Source organism: Cebus imitator, unplaced genomic scaffold (assembly GCF_001604975.1).
Source record: "Cebus imitator isolate Cc_AM_T3 unplaced genomic scaffold, Cebus_imitator-1.0 Scaffold136, whole genome shotgun sequence".
Taxonomy (NCBI): Eukaryota; Metazoa; Chordata; class Mammalia; order Primates; family Cebidae; genus Cebus; species Cebus imitator.
Window position 1 is genome coordinate 1,292,374 of NW_016107451.1, and position 13,166 is coordinate 1,305,539.

At 43.4% G+C, this 13,166-nt stretch overlaps 1 protein-coding gene across 1 annotated transcript in view; it reads left to right on the top strand.

The window, feature by feature from the left end:
• The first annotated feature begins 6,502 nt into the window (after positions 1–6,502).
• The window catches only part of SMYD4 (SET and MYND domain containing 4), a 29,027-nt gene continuing 22,363 nt past the window's right edge, over positions 6,503–13,166 (top strand). The window contains exon 1 of the mRNA XM_017541649.2: positions 6,503–6,583. The gene's annotated coding sequence lies outside the window, so the exon portion shown is untranslated. The remainder of the gene's footprint in view (positions 6,584–13,166) is intronic.

The window sequence follows — 13,166 nt, forward strand, 5'->3', positions numbered from 1 at the left end:
AGGCTGGGCTAGGTGGCTCACTCCTGTAATCCCAGCCCAGGCCAAGGCAGGTGGATCACGAGGTCAAGAGATCGAGACCATCCTGGGAAACATGGTGAATCCCCGTCTCTACTAAAAAGTATAAAAATTAAATGGGTGTGCTGGTGTGCACCTGTAGTCCCAGATACTCAGGAGGCTGAGGCAGGAGAATTGTTACAACCCAGTAGATGGAAGTTGCAGTGGGCGGAGGTGGCGGTGAGCTGAGATTGCGCACTGCACTCCAGCCTGGCGACAGAGTGAGACTCCGTCTCAAAATAAGTAAGTTTTAGGCCAGGCGCAGTGGCTCACCCTGTAATGCCAGGACTTTGGGAGACCATGGTGGGCAGATCAATTGAGGCCAGGAGTTCAAGACCAGCCTAGACGACATGGTGAAACCCCGTCTCTACTAAAAATATAAAAATTAGCCGGATGTGATGGTGCATGCTTGTAATCTCAGCTACTCGGGAGACTGAGGCAGGGGAATCAATTGAACCCCAGAAGGTGGAGGTTACAGAGGCTGAGAAACTGCACTCCAGCCTGGGCAACAGAGTGAGACTCTGTCTAAAAAAAAAAGAAATTTTTCCTGCTGAGCAGTCCAGGAAAAAGAAAAAGGAGAAAAAAAAAAGATTAAAAAAAATTTTTGTGTGCCCCAAAGGACACTGTCAAGAGAGTAAAGAGATAACCCACAGAATGGGGTTATTTGCAAATCATGTATCAGATAAGAAATTAATATCTAGAATATATAAAGAACTCCTACAACTCAATAACAAAAAACCTGATCAAAAAATAGGCAAAGGACTTGAATCATCATTTCTCCAAAGAAGGTATACAGATAGCCAATAAATACATGAAAAGATGTTCAGCATCATGAATAATCAGAGAAACACACACCAAAACCACAGTGAGACAGCCCTTCACACCCACTAGGGTGGCTGTTATTAAAAATAAAACAAGTGCTGAGGAGGCTGCAGGGAAATTGGAACTCTTAGACATTGCAGGTAGGAATGTAAGATGGTGCAGCCACTGCAGAAAGTGAGCGTGGCCGTTAATTAAAAAATGCCACAAAGTATTACCGTAGGAGCCAACAATCCCACCTCTAGATTTATATTCAGAAGAATCGAAAATAGGGCCAGGTGCAGTGACTCACACCTGGAATCCCAGCACTTTGGGAGGCCAAGGCAGGAGGATTTCTTGAGGCCAGGAGTTCCAGACCAGCATAGGCAATGTAGCAAGACCCTGTCTCTACAAAAAAGAAGTGGGACTTGAGCAAATATTCGTGCTCCAGTGCTCACAGCATTCTTCACAATCGCCACAAGTGGAAGCATCCTGAATGCTCATCAGCAGATGAATGGGTAACAGATTGTGAGGTATACCTACAGTGGAATTTTTTTCCTTTTTTGAGATGGAGTTTCGCTCTTGTCACTCACTGCAACCTCCGCCTCCTGGGTTCAAGTGATTCTCCTGCCTCATCCTCCCAAGTAGCTGGGATTATAGGCATGAGCCACCACACCCGACTAATTTTGTGTTTTTAGTAGAGATGGGGTTTTGTCATGTTGGTCAGGCTGGTCTTGAACTCCTGACCTCAAGTGATCCTTCTACCTCAGCCTCCCAAAGTACTGGGATTGCAGGTGTGAGCCACTGAACCCTGCCAAATTTCATACATCTGTAAAAAGTGAGAGGCCAGGTGTGGTGGCTCATGCCTGAAATCCTAGCACTTTAGGAGGCCAAGGCAGAGGAGGATCTCTTGAGGCCAGGAGTTCAAGACCAGCCTGGGCATCGTATTGAGACCCTATCTCTACAAAAAGGCCATAGTGTGCAGTGATTGTACCTGTAGCTAGATTGTGCCTGTTGCCCGTGCTAGAGTGCAGATTAGCTACTGCCCTCTAGCCTGGGCAACAGAGGGAGACTCCATCTCTTTAAAAAAAATTTTTATAAGCTTTATCACTGAAAAAGAAAAAAAAAATTTTTTTACAGGAGTGAAATTCTGGTTTATACTACAACATAATGTACCTTGAAAACTTTTTGCTAAGTGAAATAAGTTAGACACAAAAGGAAAAATAACGTATGATTACGCTTACATGAAGTACCTAGAATAAGTAAATTCACAGAGGCAGAAAGCAGAATACAGGTTACCAGGGAATGTGGAGAGGGAGGAATGAGGAGTTATTTGAAGGGTGGAGTTTCAGCTTGGGATGATGAAAAAGTTCTGGAAATGAACAGTGGTGACGGTTGTGCAATATGAATGTACTTAATGCTACTGAGCTGTACACTTAAAAATTGGTTTAAATAGATTGGGTGTGGGAGTGGAGAAAATGGTTTAAATACATTTTATATTATGCATATTGTACTACAATTTTAAAAATTAGGCTCTCTAGCAGAACTGTGAGGGAAAAAAAAATTAGGGCCAGGCGTGGTGGCTCACGCCTGTAATCCCAGCACTTTGGGAGACCAAGATGGCTGGATCATGAGGTCAGGAGATCAACACCATCCTGGCCAACATGGTGAAACCCCATCTCTACTAAGAATACAAAAATTAGCTGGGTGTGGTGGCGCACCCTTGTAGTCCCAGCTACTTGGGAGGCTGAGGCAGGAGAATAGCTTGAACCAGGGAGTTGGAGGTTGCAGTGAGCCAAGATTGTACCACTCTGCTCCAGCCTGGTGGCAGAGCGGGATTCCATCTCAAAAAAGAAAAAATTAGAAAGATTGCTTGTTCCGTCTTACTACCGAATTATTATTATTGTTTTTGAGGCAGGGTCTTGCTGTGCTGCCCACGCAGGAGTGCTGTTGCACTGTCATAGCTCACTGCAGCCCTGGCCTCCTGGGCTCAAGCCATCTTCCCCACTCAGCCTCAATTTTGTATCACAATATTCCAGAAGAAATTAAAGAAAAAAGAATCAGCTGGATGCAGTGAAACACCCCTGAAATCCTAACACTTTGGGAAGCCAAGGCAGGAGGATCACTTGAGCTCAGGAGTTTGAGACCACCCTGGGCAACATATTGAGACTTCATCTCTACTGAAAAATCAAGACAGTAGGCTGGGCACTGTGACTCACCTGTAATCCCAGCCCCTTAGGAGGATCACCTGAGCCCAGGAGTTCAAGACCAGCCTGGGTAACAAAGCAACCCCATTGCTTAAAAAAAAAAATTCAAAAAGGCAGACATGGTGGTGCATACCTGTGGTCATCACTACTGACGAGGCTGAGGCAGGAGGATCGCTTGAGCCCAGAAGGTTAAGGATTCACTGAACTGTGATGGAGCCACTGTATTCCAGCCTAGGTGACAGAGTGAGACCCTGTCTCAACAAAAAAGAAAAGCAGACATCCATTTGCTTTTGAAAAGTCGTAAGTCAGTTACTGAGTTAACCTGGTACCTGGAGAAAAGAATGAATTGTTGCAGCTTAGCTCCTAATTACACTGAAGTACAACTAAAAAACACTGAGTTCATCATCATTTTGGGTGAGAGTTAATGCGCATCTATTGTTAGGCAAGAAGAATTTTGCTGTTATTACTGTTTACCACAAACCTTTTGCTTGAACTAGGATTTTTAGATTTAACATAATTTAAAACAAAAATAGAAAAAAGAGCAAGCTCTATGGTGTACCAGATAGGCATAGGGGATTGCCTTCAAATTTTCTGGATTGGAGTAAGTGTAGAACAAGTAAGCACACCTCTTGAATTAAATAAAATCTCCTAATTTTTCTCTTGTATTATTTGACCCAGGCTGGAGTGTGGTGGCGCGATCTCGGCTCATTGCAACCTCTGCCTTCCAGGCACAAGCAATTCTTATGCCTCAGCCTCCCAAGTAGCTGAGACTACAAGTGTCTGCTACCATGCCCAGATGATTTTTGTATTTTTTGTAGAGATGGGTTCCACTATGTTGCCCAGGCTGGTCTTGATCTCCTGGGCCAGGTGATCTGCCCACCTCGGCCTCCCAAAGGGCTGGCATTATAGGTATGAGCCATAGCGCCCTGCCCTATTTGTGATTTTTCTATGTTGTATTTAAATATTAATAAAATCATATTTGATACTAACTTTGTTTTACCTCGTAGCAAAGATAAATAATGTTTTATAAAATTTTAATATATTCAAACACAAAAGCATCATACTCAGTCACAATGTAAAAGGTATTTCTTATTGTGATTCTTTGTAAACAAAAATTTAAAAAATATTTATAAACATTCTCCAGGGCTCTTCGTTCTTGTTTTGTTTTGTTTTTTTGAGACAGGGTCTCGCTCTGTCGCCCAGGCTTGAATACAGTGGTGCCATCATGGCTCACTGCAGCCTCAACCTCCTGGGCTCAAGCGATCCTCCCAACTCAGCCTCCCAAGTAGCTGGGACTACAGGCATATGCCACCACACCCAGCTAATTTTTGTATTTTTTGTAGAGGCAGGGTCTTATCATGTTGCCCAGGCTAGTGTGAAGCTCCTGAGCTCAGGCAGTCCTCTCTCTTCAGCCTCCGAAAGTGCCGGGATTGTAGGTGTGAGCCACTGCACCTGGCCATTCTGCATTGCTGTGATTTCTTCTTTGATTCAACAGTTGCTTAGGAGAATTTTTAGTTTCCGTGTCATTTGTTTCCACTTTTGTTATTCAGATTTTGCTTTACGCATATAGTCAGAGAATAGGTTATTCTGTATTATTTATTTATATTGGGAAAAAGGTACATTCTCTTTTGCCAGTATGTGTGTATGTCTCTATATATGAGGTCAACTTCATTTTATTATGTAGAACATTTATATTTTTAAACTTTTCAGTTTGAAATAATTTCAGACTTGGAAAAGTAGTACGAAGAGGCTGGGCACAGTGGCTCACACCTGTGATCCTAGCACTTTGGGAGGGTGAGGTGGGCAGATTGCCTGAGCTCAGGAGTTTGAGACCAGCCTGGGCAACACAGTGAGACCCCATCTCTATTAAAATACAAAAAATTAGCCAGACGTGTTGACTCAAACCTGTAATCCTAGCTACTTGGGAGGTTGAGGCACAAGAATCGCTTGAACCCAGGAGGCAGAGTTTGCAGTGAGCCGAGATTGTGCCACTGCATTCCAACCTGGGGAGACTCTGTCTCCCCCCCCCCATAAAAAAAAAAGTACACAGAACTGCTGAATTTTGAATTCTTCCAAACTTTGCAAGTGTTAATATTTTACTACATTTACCTTATGATTCATTCTCATTATCTCTCTTCTTCTGTTCTGTCAGCCACTCAAGTATTTTCAGCAATTGAAGTGGAGAATACTCCTTGGTTCAAAAGACACCATATATTAACCTCATTCTCCAGACTCAAGATCCTGGCTGGGTGCAGTAGCTTCTGCCTGTAAACCCAGCACTTTGGGAGGCCCAGGCAGGTAGTTCACTTGAGGTCAGGAGTTCAAGGCCAGCCTGGCCAAAATGGTGAAACCTCATCTATACTGAAAGTACAAAAATTAGCCAGGTTGTGGTGGTGCATGTCTGTAATCCCAGCTACTCGGGAGGCTGAGGCAGGAGAATCACTTGCACCAGGGAGGCAGAGGTTACAGTGAGCTGAGATCACGCCACTGCACTCCAGCCTGGGTCACAGAGTGAAACTCTGTCTCAAAAAAACAACAAAGATTTTTATGATGTATGATCTTAGGGATAGTTCATTGTCCAATAATTATGAGATAAAGAATAATAAATTAGCATTAAGTCCTCTAAATAGAAATTCTGGCCAGGCGCGGTGGCTCACACCTGTATTCCCAGCTCTTTGGGAGGCTGAGGCAGGTGGGACCATTTGAGGTCAGGAGTTTGAGACCAGCCTGGCCAACATGGCGAAACCCTTTCTCTACTAAAAATACAAAAATTTAGCTGGGTATGGTGATGGATGCCTGTAATCCCACCTTCTCAGGAGGCTTAGGCAGGAAAATCACTTGAACTGGGGAGCCGGAGGTCACAGTGAGCCGAGATCACAACGCTGCACTCCAGCCTGGGTGACACAGCGAGACTCCATCTCAAAAAAAAAAAAAAATTCTGCCAATCATTTGAGCACAGGCGTTCAAGACCAGCCTGAGCAACATGGCAAAACCCCACCTCTACAAAAAGTACAAAAATTAGCTAGGCCTACTGTCATGCATCCTCCCAATTAGTGAGTCATCTGGGAGAATCATCTGAGCTTGGGAAGTCGAGACTGCAGTGAGCTCAGATGGCACCACTGCACTCCAGCCTGTGGGCGACAGATTGAGACCCTGTCTCAGAAAAAATAAAAAAAAATTCTGGTCCCTATGTCTCTGAGACTATGAGATCTGTTTCCTCTAATCGCATTACACAGTATGTATATCCTCATGTGTGTGAAATTGAAATTGGTTCAATTTCAGTTTTTCACTGGCCCACTTTCTTGTTCCAAGGGCAATGGTTTGGAGCTTTCCTTGAAATAACAAATTTCTGCTTATTTTGTTTTCTTTCTTCATGCAGACCTGAGGATGAGATATTTCTAAAAAGACTTTCTAAAGGTTACTTCGTGGGAAAGGACTCTGGCGCTCCCCTTTTCTACAGAGAAGAAGGAAACAAAAAATTTCAGGAGAAAGATTACACAGTAGCTGCAGTGCTGTACTCTAAGGTAAAATGCTCCCAGCTCAGCAATTTATTTATTTTTCTTTGAGTCACAGTCTCGCCTTGTCACCAGGCTGGAGTGCAGTGGCGCGATCTTAGCTCACTGCATTCTCCGCCTCCCGGGTTCAGGCAATCCTCCCGCCTCAGTCTTCTGAGTAGCTAGGATTGCAGGTGTGCGCCACCACGCCCAGCTAATTTTTGTATTTTTAGTAGAGACAGGGTTTCACCATGTTGGCCAGGCTGGTCTTGACTTCAGGTGATTCGCCCACCTCAGCCTCCCAAAGTGCTGGGATTACAGGCATAAGCCACCATTCCTGGCCCAGCTCAGCAATTTAACAATGCATATTTCTTCAGGACATAGAGCTGTATTGCTAACAGCCAGTGTTTTGTTTTTATTGAATGTCTATAATTTATTGAATGGATTTGAAAAAGAAACCTGGGCTGGGCAAAGTGGCTCACGCCTGTAATCCTAGCACTTTGGGAGGCTGAGGTGGGTGGATCACCTGAGGTCAGGAGTTCAAGACAAGCCTGGCCATAATGGTGAAACCCAATCTTAAAAAATAAAGAAAGAAAGAAAGAAAGAAAGAAAGAAAGAAAGAAAGAAAGAAAGAAAGAAAAACCTGGCAGAATTCTGCTGTGGTTAGAGTCTAACACAAAAGGTAGTTTATAGGCCCAGCACAGTGGTTCACACCTGTAATCCCAGCACTTTGGGAGGCCGAGTCAGGAGGATCACTTGAGGCCAGGGGTTTAAGACCAGCCTGGACGATATAGGGAGACCTCTTCTCCACATAAAATTTTTTTTTTTCCACTCTTTCCCAAGCTGAGTGTAATGGTGCAATCTGGGCTCACTATAACCTCTGCTTCCCAGGTTCAAATGATTCTCTTGCCTCAGCTTCCTGAGTCGCTGGGACTAGAGGCTCATGCCACCACTCCTGGCTAATTTTTTTTTTTTTTTTTTTTTTTTTTGGTAATAGAGATGGGGTTTCACCATGTTGGTCAGGCTGGTGTTGAACTCCTAACCTTGTGATCCACCCGCCTCAGCTTCCCAAAGTGCTGGGATTACAGGCATGAGCCGCCGTGCCTGGCCTACTCCCAGCTAATTATTTTTATTTTTAGTAGAAATGGGGTTTCACCATGTTAGACAGGCTGCTTGCAAACTCCTGACCTCAGGTGAGCCATCTGCCTTGGTCTCCCAAAGTGCTGGGATTATAGGCTTAAGCCACCATGCCCAGCCCGCAAAGAAATTGTTTTACATTAGCCTGACTGGTGGTGGTGTGCATCTGTGGTCCTGAGATGAGAAAGTCTCCCTTGGCCCTCTCACAGGGTGTGCGGTGAGGTGTGGTTCGCCTCTTCAGTGCCCCGATGCTCAAATCTCTAGGGGCGCAGACAGACGGACAGGCTGTGGGGCTCCGACCCCATGGCAGTGTCCGGAGATGAGCGTTCCCAGCTGAAGCCCCAGTGGGTGTGTGTTATGGGATGCTCTTTTAGTTTGCCATCTGTAGGCGGCTTGTGTTAACCAGCTCAAAGAGACCCTCTACCTTGTCGCAAGGACAGAGGGCTTTCTGTATCCCGGGTTCTTGCGTTGGTGTACCAGAAGAATCGGATCACACATGGGCTTGCAGAATGAGTGAACGTTTTATTGAGTAGAAGTAGCTCTCAGCAGGTTGGTGAGCCAAAGGGAGATGGCTTTTCCCTGGAGTCAGCCACTCTGAGGCCCACTCCTCTCCACCTGCTCTGGCCAAACTCCGTGTCGTTCTGCCCACCGGTCAAAGGCCTGCTAGTGCCTGTCGGCTGCTCTTCCACTGGCGTGCTGCTAACAGCATCCAGCTGCTTGCCTGTCTGCCTGCTAGGGTATTGGGTTTTTATAGGCCCAGGCTGGGGGCGTGGCAGGCCAGGGTAGTCTTAGAAAATGCAAAATTTGGGCGCAAAGGCGGGAGTGCCTGTCCTCACCTAGGTCCGTGGGCAAGGGCCCAAGGGTGAAGCCTTAGCCAGGGACCCACCTTTCTCTATGCAGCACTTCCCTGCCCCCCTCCCATATCAGTCCCAGCTACTCAGGAGGATCACTGAACCCAGGAGTTCCAGACTTCAGTGAGTTGTGATCATGCCAACTGCACTAGCCTGGGTAATAGAGTGAGATCCTGCCTCTCTCTCTCTCTCTCTCTCTCTCTATATATATATATATTTTTTTTTTTTTTTAATTTCTTCAAGAAACTTCTGCTTCCATATTTCTTCAGCTATCTCGTAGCAGTGAGCTGCCTTGCCTGCCTCGCCTGTGTCTGTCAGCTCTTGTTGAACTGTATGCCATTTTTGTCTGAATGCCTAATGAGACTGTTAGCCTGATAGATTCAGTCATCCATTACTCTTGGCTGGGCACAGTGGCTCACACTTGTAATCCCAGCCCTTTGGGAGGCTGAGGCAAGAGGATTTCTTGACCCCAGGAGTTTAAGACCAGCCTGGGCAACATAGCAAGACTCCATCTATAAAATAATATATATATATTACTCTTACTGTCCTGCTTTCATAGTCAACCAGAACAGGATTCCCTGAGAAACTTCCTTCCATAGCTTTTAAGAGATTTATATAGGCTTAAAGCAGGAATGTATCAATCTTTTGCACCAGTTCTGTGACCTTGGATATTAAAAGACTAACTTTACATTTGACAGGTAGGCTGAGCACTGGCTCACATGTGTACTTCCAGCACTTTGGGAGATGGAGGCAGTAGGATTGCCTGAGCCCAGGAGTTCAAGACCAGCCTAGGCAACACAGTGAAGCCCTGTCTCTGTTAAAAACATTTTTTTTTTAATTTGAAGGGTGTACACCCTACTCTGAATCTTTTAACAGATTTATGCTTGAACGTGCTTGAAATTTGGGATTAATTTTCCAAAAACCATCACACCTACAACAGCAGCTTCTACAGCTGATAAAATCCCTGCTTTGTAGTGTTATAATAAAGTAGCTAAATAATGTAAGCTTTAGTGATTGCTAAGGGATTAAAGTCCATTAGGTGTAATGATCCACTGATAAATGGCTTAATAGTTCTTTTTTCAGAGCCAATCTCTTCAACTTTATGTATATGCATCATAAATGTGATCACATGGGAGGTTCTTCAAGGAAAACAGGGAAAATAAAAAGTGAAGCCAAATAAAAAATGTAGGTTTGCTCTGGATGTGGAGGGAGATGAGCCTTCCTATTTCATGAGGCCAGTGTGTGGGTGATTATGGTACTCTGCAATTTTCTAGAAAGCTGCTATTTTCTTGCTTTTAAAAAATATCTGTTGTTTTTATCTGATTGTAAAAGTAATATATGTTTACTTTGGAAAATACAGAGAAGCATAAAGAGAAAAAAATCTCATAACCAGTGATAGGCACTGTTAACATTTTTGCTTACATCCATCCAGCCACTTTTTCCTCCGAAAATACGTTTTTTCTTTTGCGAAATTGGGATAATGTAGCACTTATTGTTTGGTAACCTGCTTTTTTCCCTCGACAATTTATTGTGCCCATTTTCTCATGTTATTAAATTTTCCACTGGAACATGATGTTTTACGGCTGCTTAGTGTTCCATTACAGAGAAAAAAAACTGCTTGATTTAACATCTCCTGATGTTGGCAAATTGTTTGGGATCATAACACTGCAATGAGCATCTTTGTATGTAAATATTTGTATATATCTGATTGTTCGCTTAGGATAAATTCCTAGAAGGGTAATTGCTGGGCAGGAATGTATTTTATAAGGCCTTTGGTACTTGATGCTGAATTGTTCTCCAGGAAGGAACTAGCTAACATCTCTTCTGGCAGTGTATGGGAATATTCATTTCTCCATCTCCCAAGCAAGCAATACTGGTTGTTATTATTACACTTTTATTATTATATCTATTTATTTTTGAATAGAGAATCTGTTCATAGAGATTTTAAAAGTGCAAAGGTTTACAGTGTAGTCTGCTTCTCCTGTCCCCTGACCAGGTTATTCTCCGTTCACATAAGCTAACACTGTTGAATATATTTCCAGAGCACATTCCAGGCATGTGTAAAGAAATGCAGTCTTCCACTCTTGCACACACACCGTGCTTTTACATCAATGATAACATTCTGTACGTACTGCTCAGCACCATGCTTTGTCCACTTCACAGTAATAGTTTACAGATCATTCAATTTTAGTACATAAAGAGCATCCGGGCCAGGCACAGTGGCTCACGCATGTAATCCCAGCACTTTGGGAGGCTGAGGTGGGCAGATCACGAGGTCAAGAGATCAAGACCATCCTGGCCAACATGGTGAAACCCTGTCTCTACTGAAAATAAAAAAATTGGCTGGGCGTGGTGGGATATGCCCCTGTAATCCCAGCTACCTGGGAGGCTGAGGCAGGAGAATCGCTTACACCTGGAGGGTGGAGGTTTTAGTGAGCTGAGATTGTGCCACTGTACTTCATCCTGGGCGAAAGAACGAAACTCTATCTCAAAAAAAAAAAAAAAAGAGTGCCCTCATTCTTTATTATGGCTACATGGCATTCTTATTAAATGTATGTATCATAATTTACGTAACCAATGTCCTGTAGATCAACGTTTGTTTCCTGTCGTTTGCTATTTCAAACAATCTATGATGAGAAACTTTGCACAGGGCTGGGCGTGGTGGCTCACGCCTGTCATCCCAGCACTCGGGAGACTGAGGCAGGTGGATCACCTGAGGTCAGGAGTTCTAGACCAGCCTGGCCAACACGGTGAAACCCCATCTCTACTAAAAATACAAACCTAAACTGGGTGTGGTGGTAGGCGCCTGTAATCCCAGCTACTTGGGAGACTGAGGCAGTAGGATCGCTTGAATCCAGGAGGCAGAGGTTGCAGTGAGCTGAGATCATACTACTGCATTCCAGCCTGGTTGAATAAGAGCAAGACTTCATCTAAAAAAAAAAAAAAAACAAAACCCTTGCATGTATGTCATTTTTCATATATAGCTGTTGGATAAATGATTGTATCTGTAGGTTTAATTCCTAGAAGAGAAATTGCTGGGTTGGTGGATATTTTATATGTATATAAGTTGTATATACATATAGACTTTTGGCATATATTGTTCAATTGCCCTCCCCATAATTACGAAACCAGTGTACACTCCCACTAACAGCATAGTGAGATGCCCATTGTCTCCCTCCTTGGCCAGCTCTGTGTCTATCGATTGTTTTTTTCCTGATAGGTAAAAAATGATATCTCTGTACAGTTTTAATTTGCATTTTATTGATTATATGAGGTTGAGCATTTTTTCACATATTTAAGAGCCATTTATATTTCCTGTGAGAACTGGCCGCATCATTGCTTATCTTCCCACTGATTTATTGGTTGTCGTGGGAAATCTTGATAAAGCAAAGAAATTAGCTCTTTGCCTGTAATGCGAATTGCAAATATTTTTTTTTCAGTTCAGTGTTTGCCTCTCGATACTGCTTTTATTGGTTTTTGGCGTGGAAATATTTTCTGTTTTCATGCGGTCAAATTTCTTAACCTTTTATGACTTATGGGTTTTGTATCATACTTAGGGATTCTTCCAGCATGACTTCACATGCTTTCTACAGTTTCTTCCAGTGCTCCTGTAGTTTCGTTTTTTTACATTAAGAGCTTGATATATTTGCAATTTATCCAATGAAAGGTTTATCACTTACTTTATTTTTCTCATTGTCTACCTACTTATCTGTATCTCTCTATATACATAGATATAGATAGATAGATAGATTTTTTTTTTTTTTTGAGACAGAGTCTCACTCTGCAGCCCAGGCTGGAGTGCAGTGATCTCAGCTCCCTGCACCCCCTGCCTCCTGAGTCCAAGCAATTCTTCTGCCACCTAACTGGGATTACAGGTGTGCACCACCATGCCTGGCTAATTTTTGTATTTTTGGTAGAGATGGGGTTTTGTCATGTTGGCCAGGCTGGTCTCAAATTCCTGACCCCAAGTGATCCACCTGCCTTGACCTCCCAAAGTGCTGGGATTACAGGCCTGAGCCACCATGCCCAGTCTTACCCCAATACTCAATAATCCTCATATTTCCTACATTTACTTGAGTGTCATGTTATTATTAATCTTTGCCAATTTGATGGTAGAAAAAAGTATTCTTTTTTGTTTGTTTGAGACAGAGTCTCACTTTGTCACCCAGGCACGATATCAGCTCATGCAGCCTCTGCCTCCTAGGTTCAAGCAATTCTCATACATCAGCCTCCCAAGTGGCTGGGATTACAGGCGCACACTACCACACCCTGCTAATTTTTTGTATTTTAAGTAGAAACGAGGTGTTGCCATGTTGGCCAGGCTGGTCTCAAACTTCTGGCCTCAAGTGATCCACCTGCTTCAGCCTCCCAGAGTGCTGGAATTACAGATGTGAGCCACTGTGCCCAACCTAGTTTCCCTTCCCTTCTTTTTGTTCATTTTCTTATATTTGGCTATCCATATGTGAATCAATCATTTGTTTCCTATAACTATTTGTGTTTCTTCTTTTGTGAATTTCTATTCGTGCCACCCACCCTTCATTATATTCAGGATGTAGGATATTATGCTTGCAGATATTCCCCTCAGTTTTTTACACTTTTTTTTTTTTTTGTCTTTTTGTTTTTTT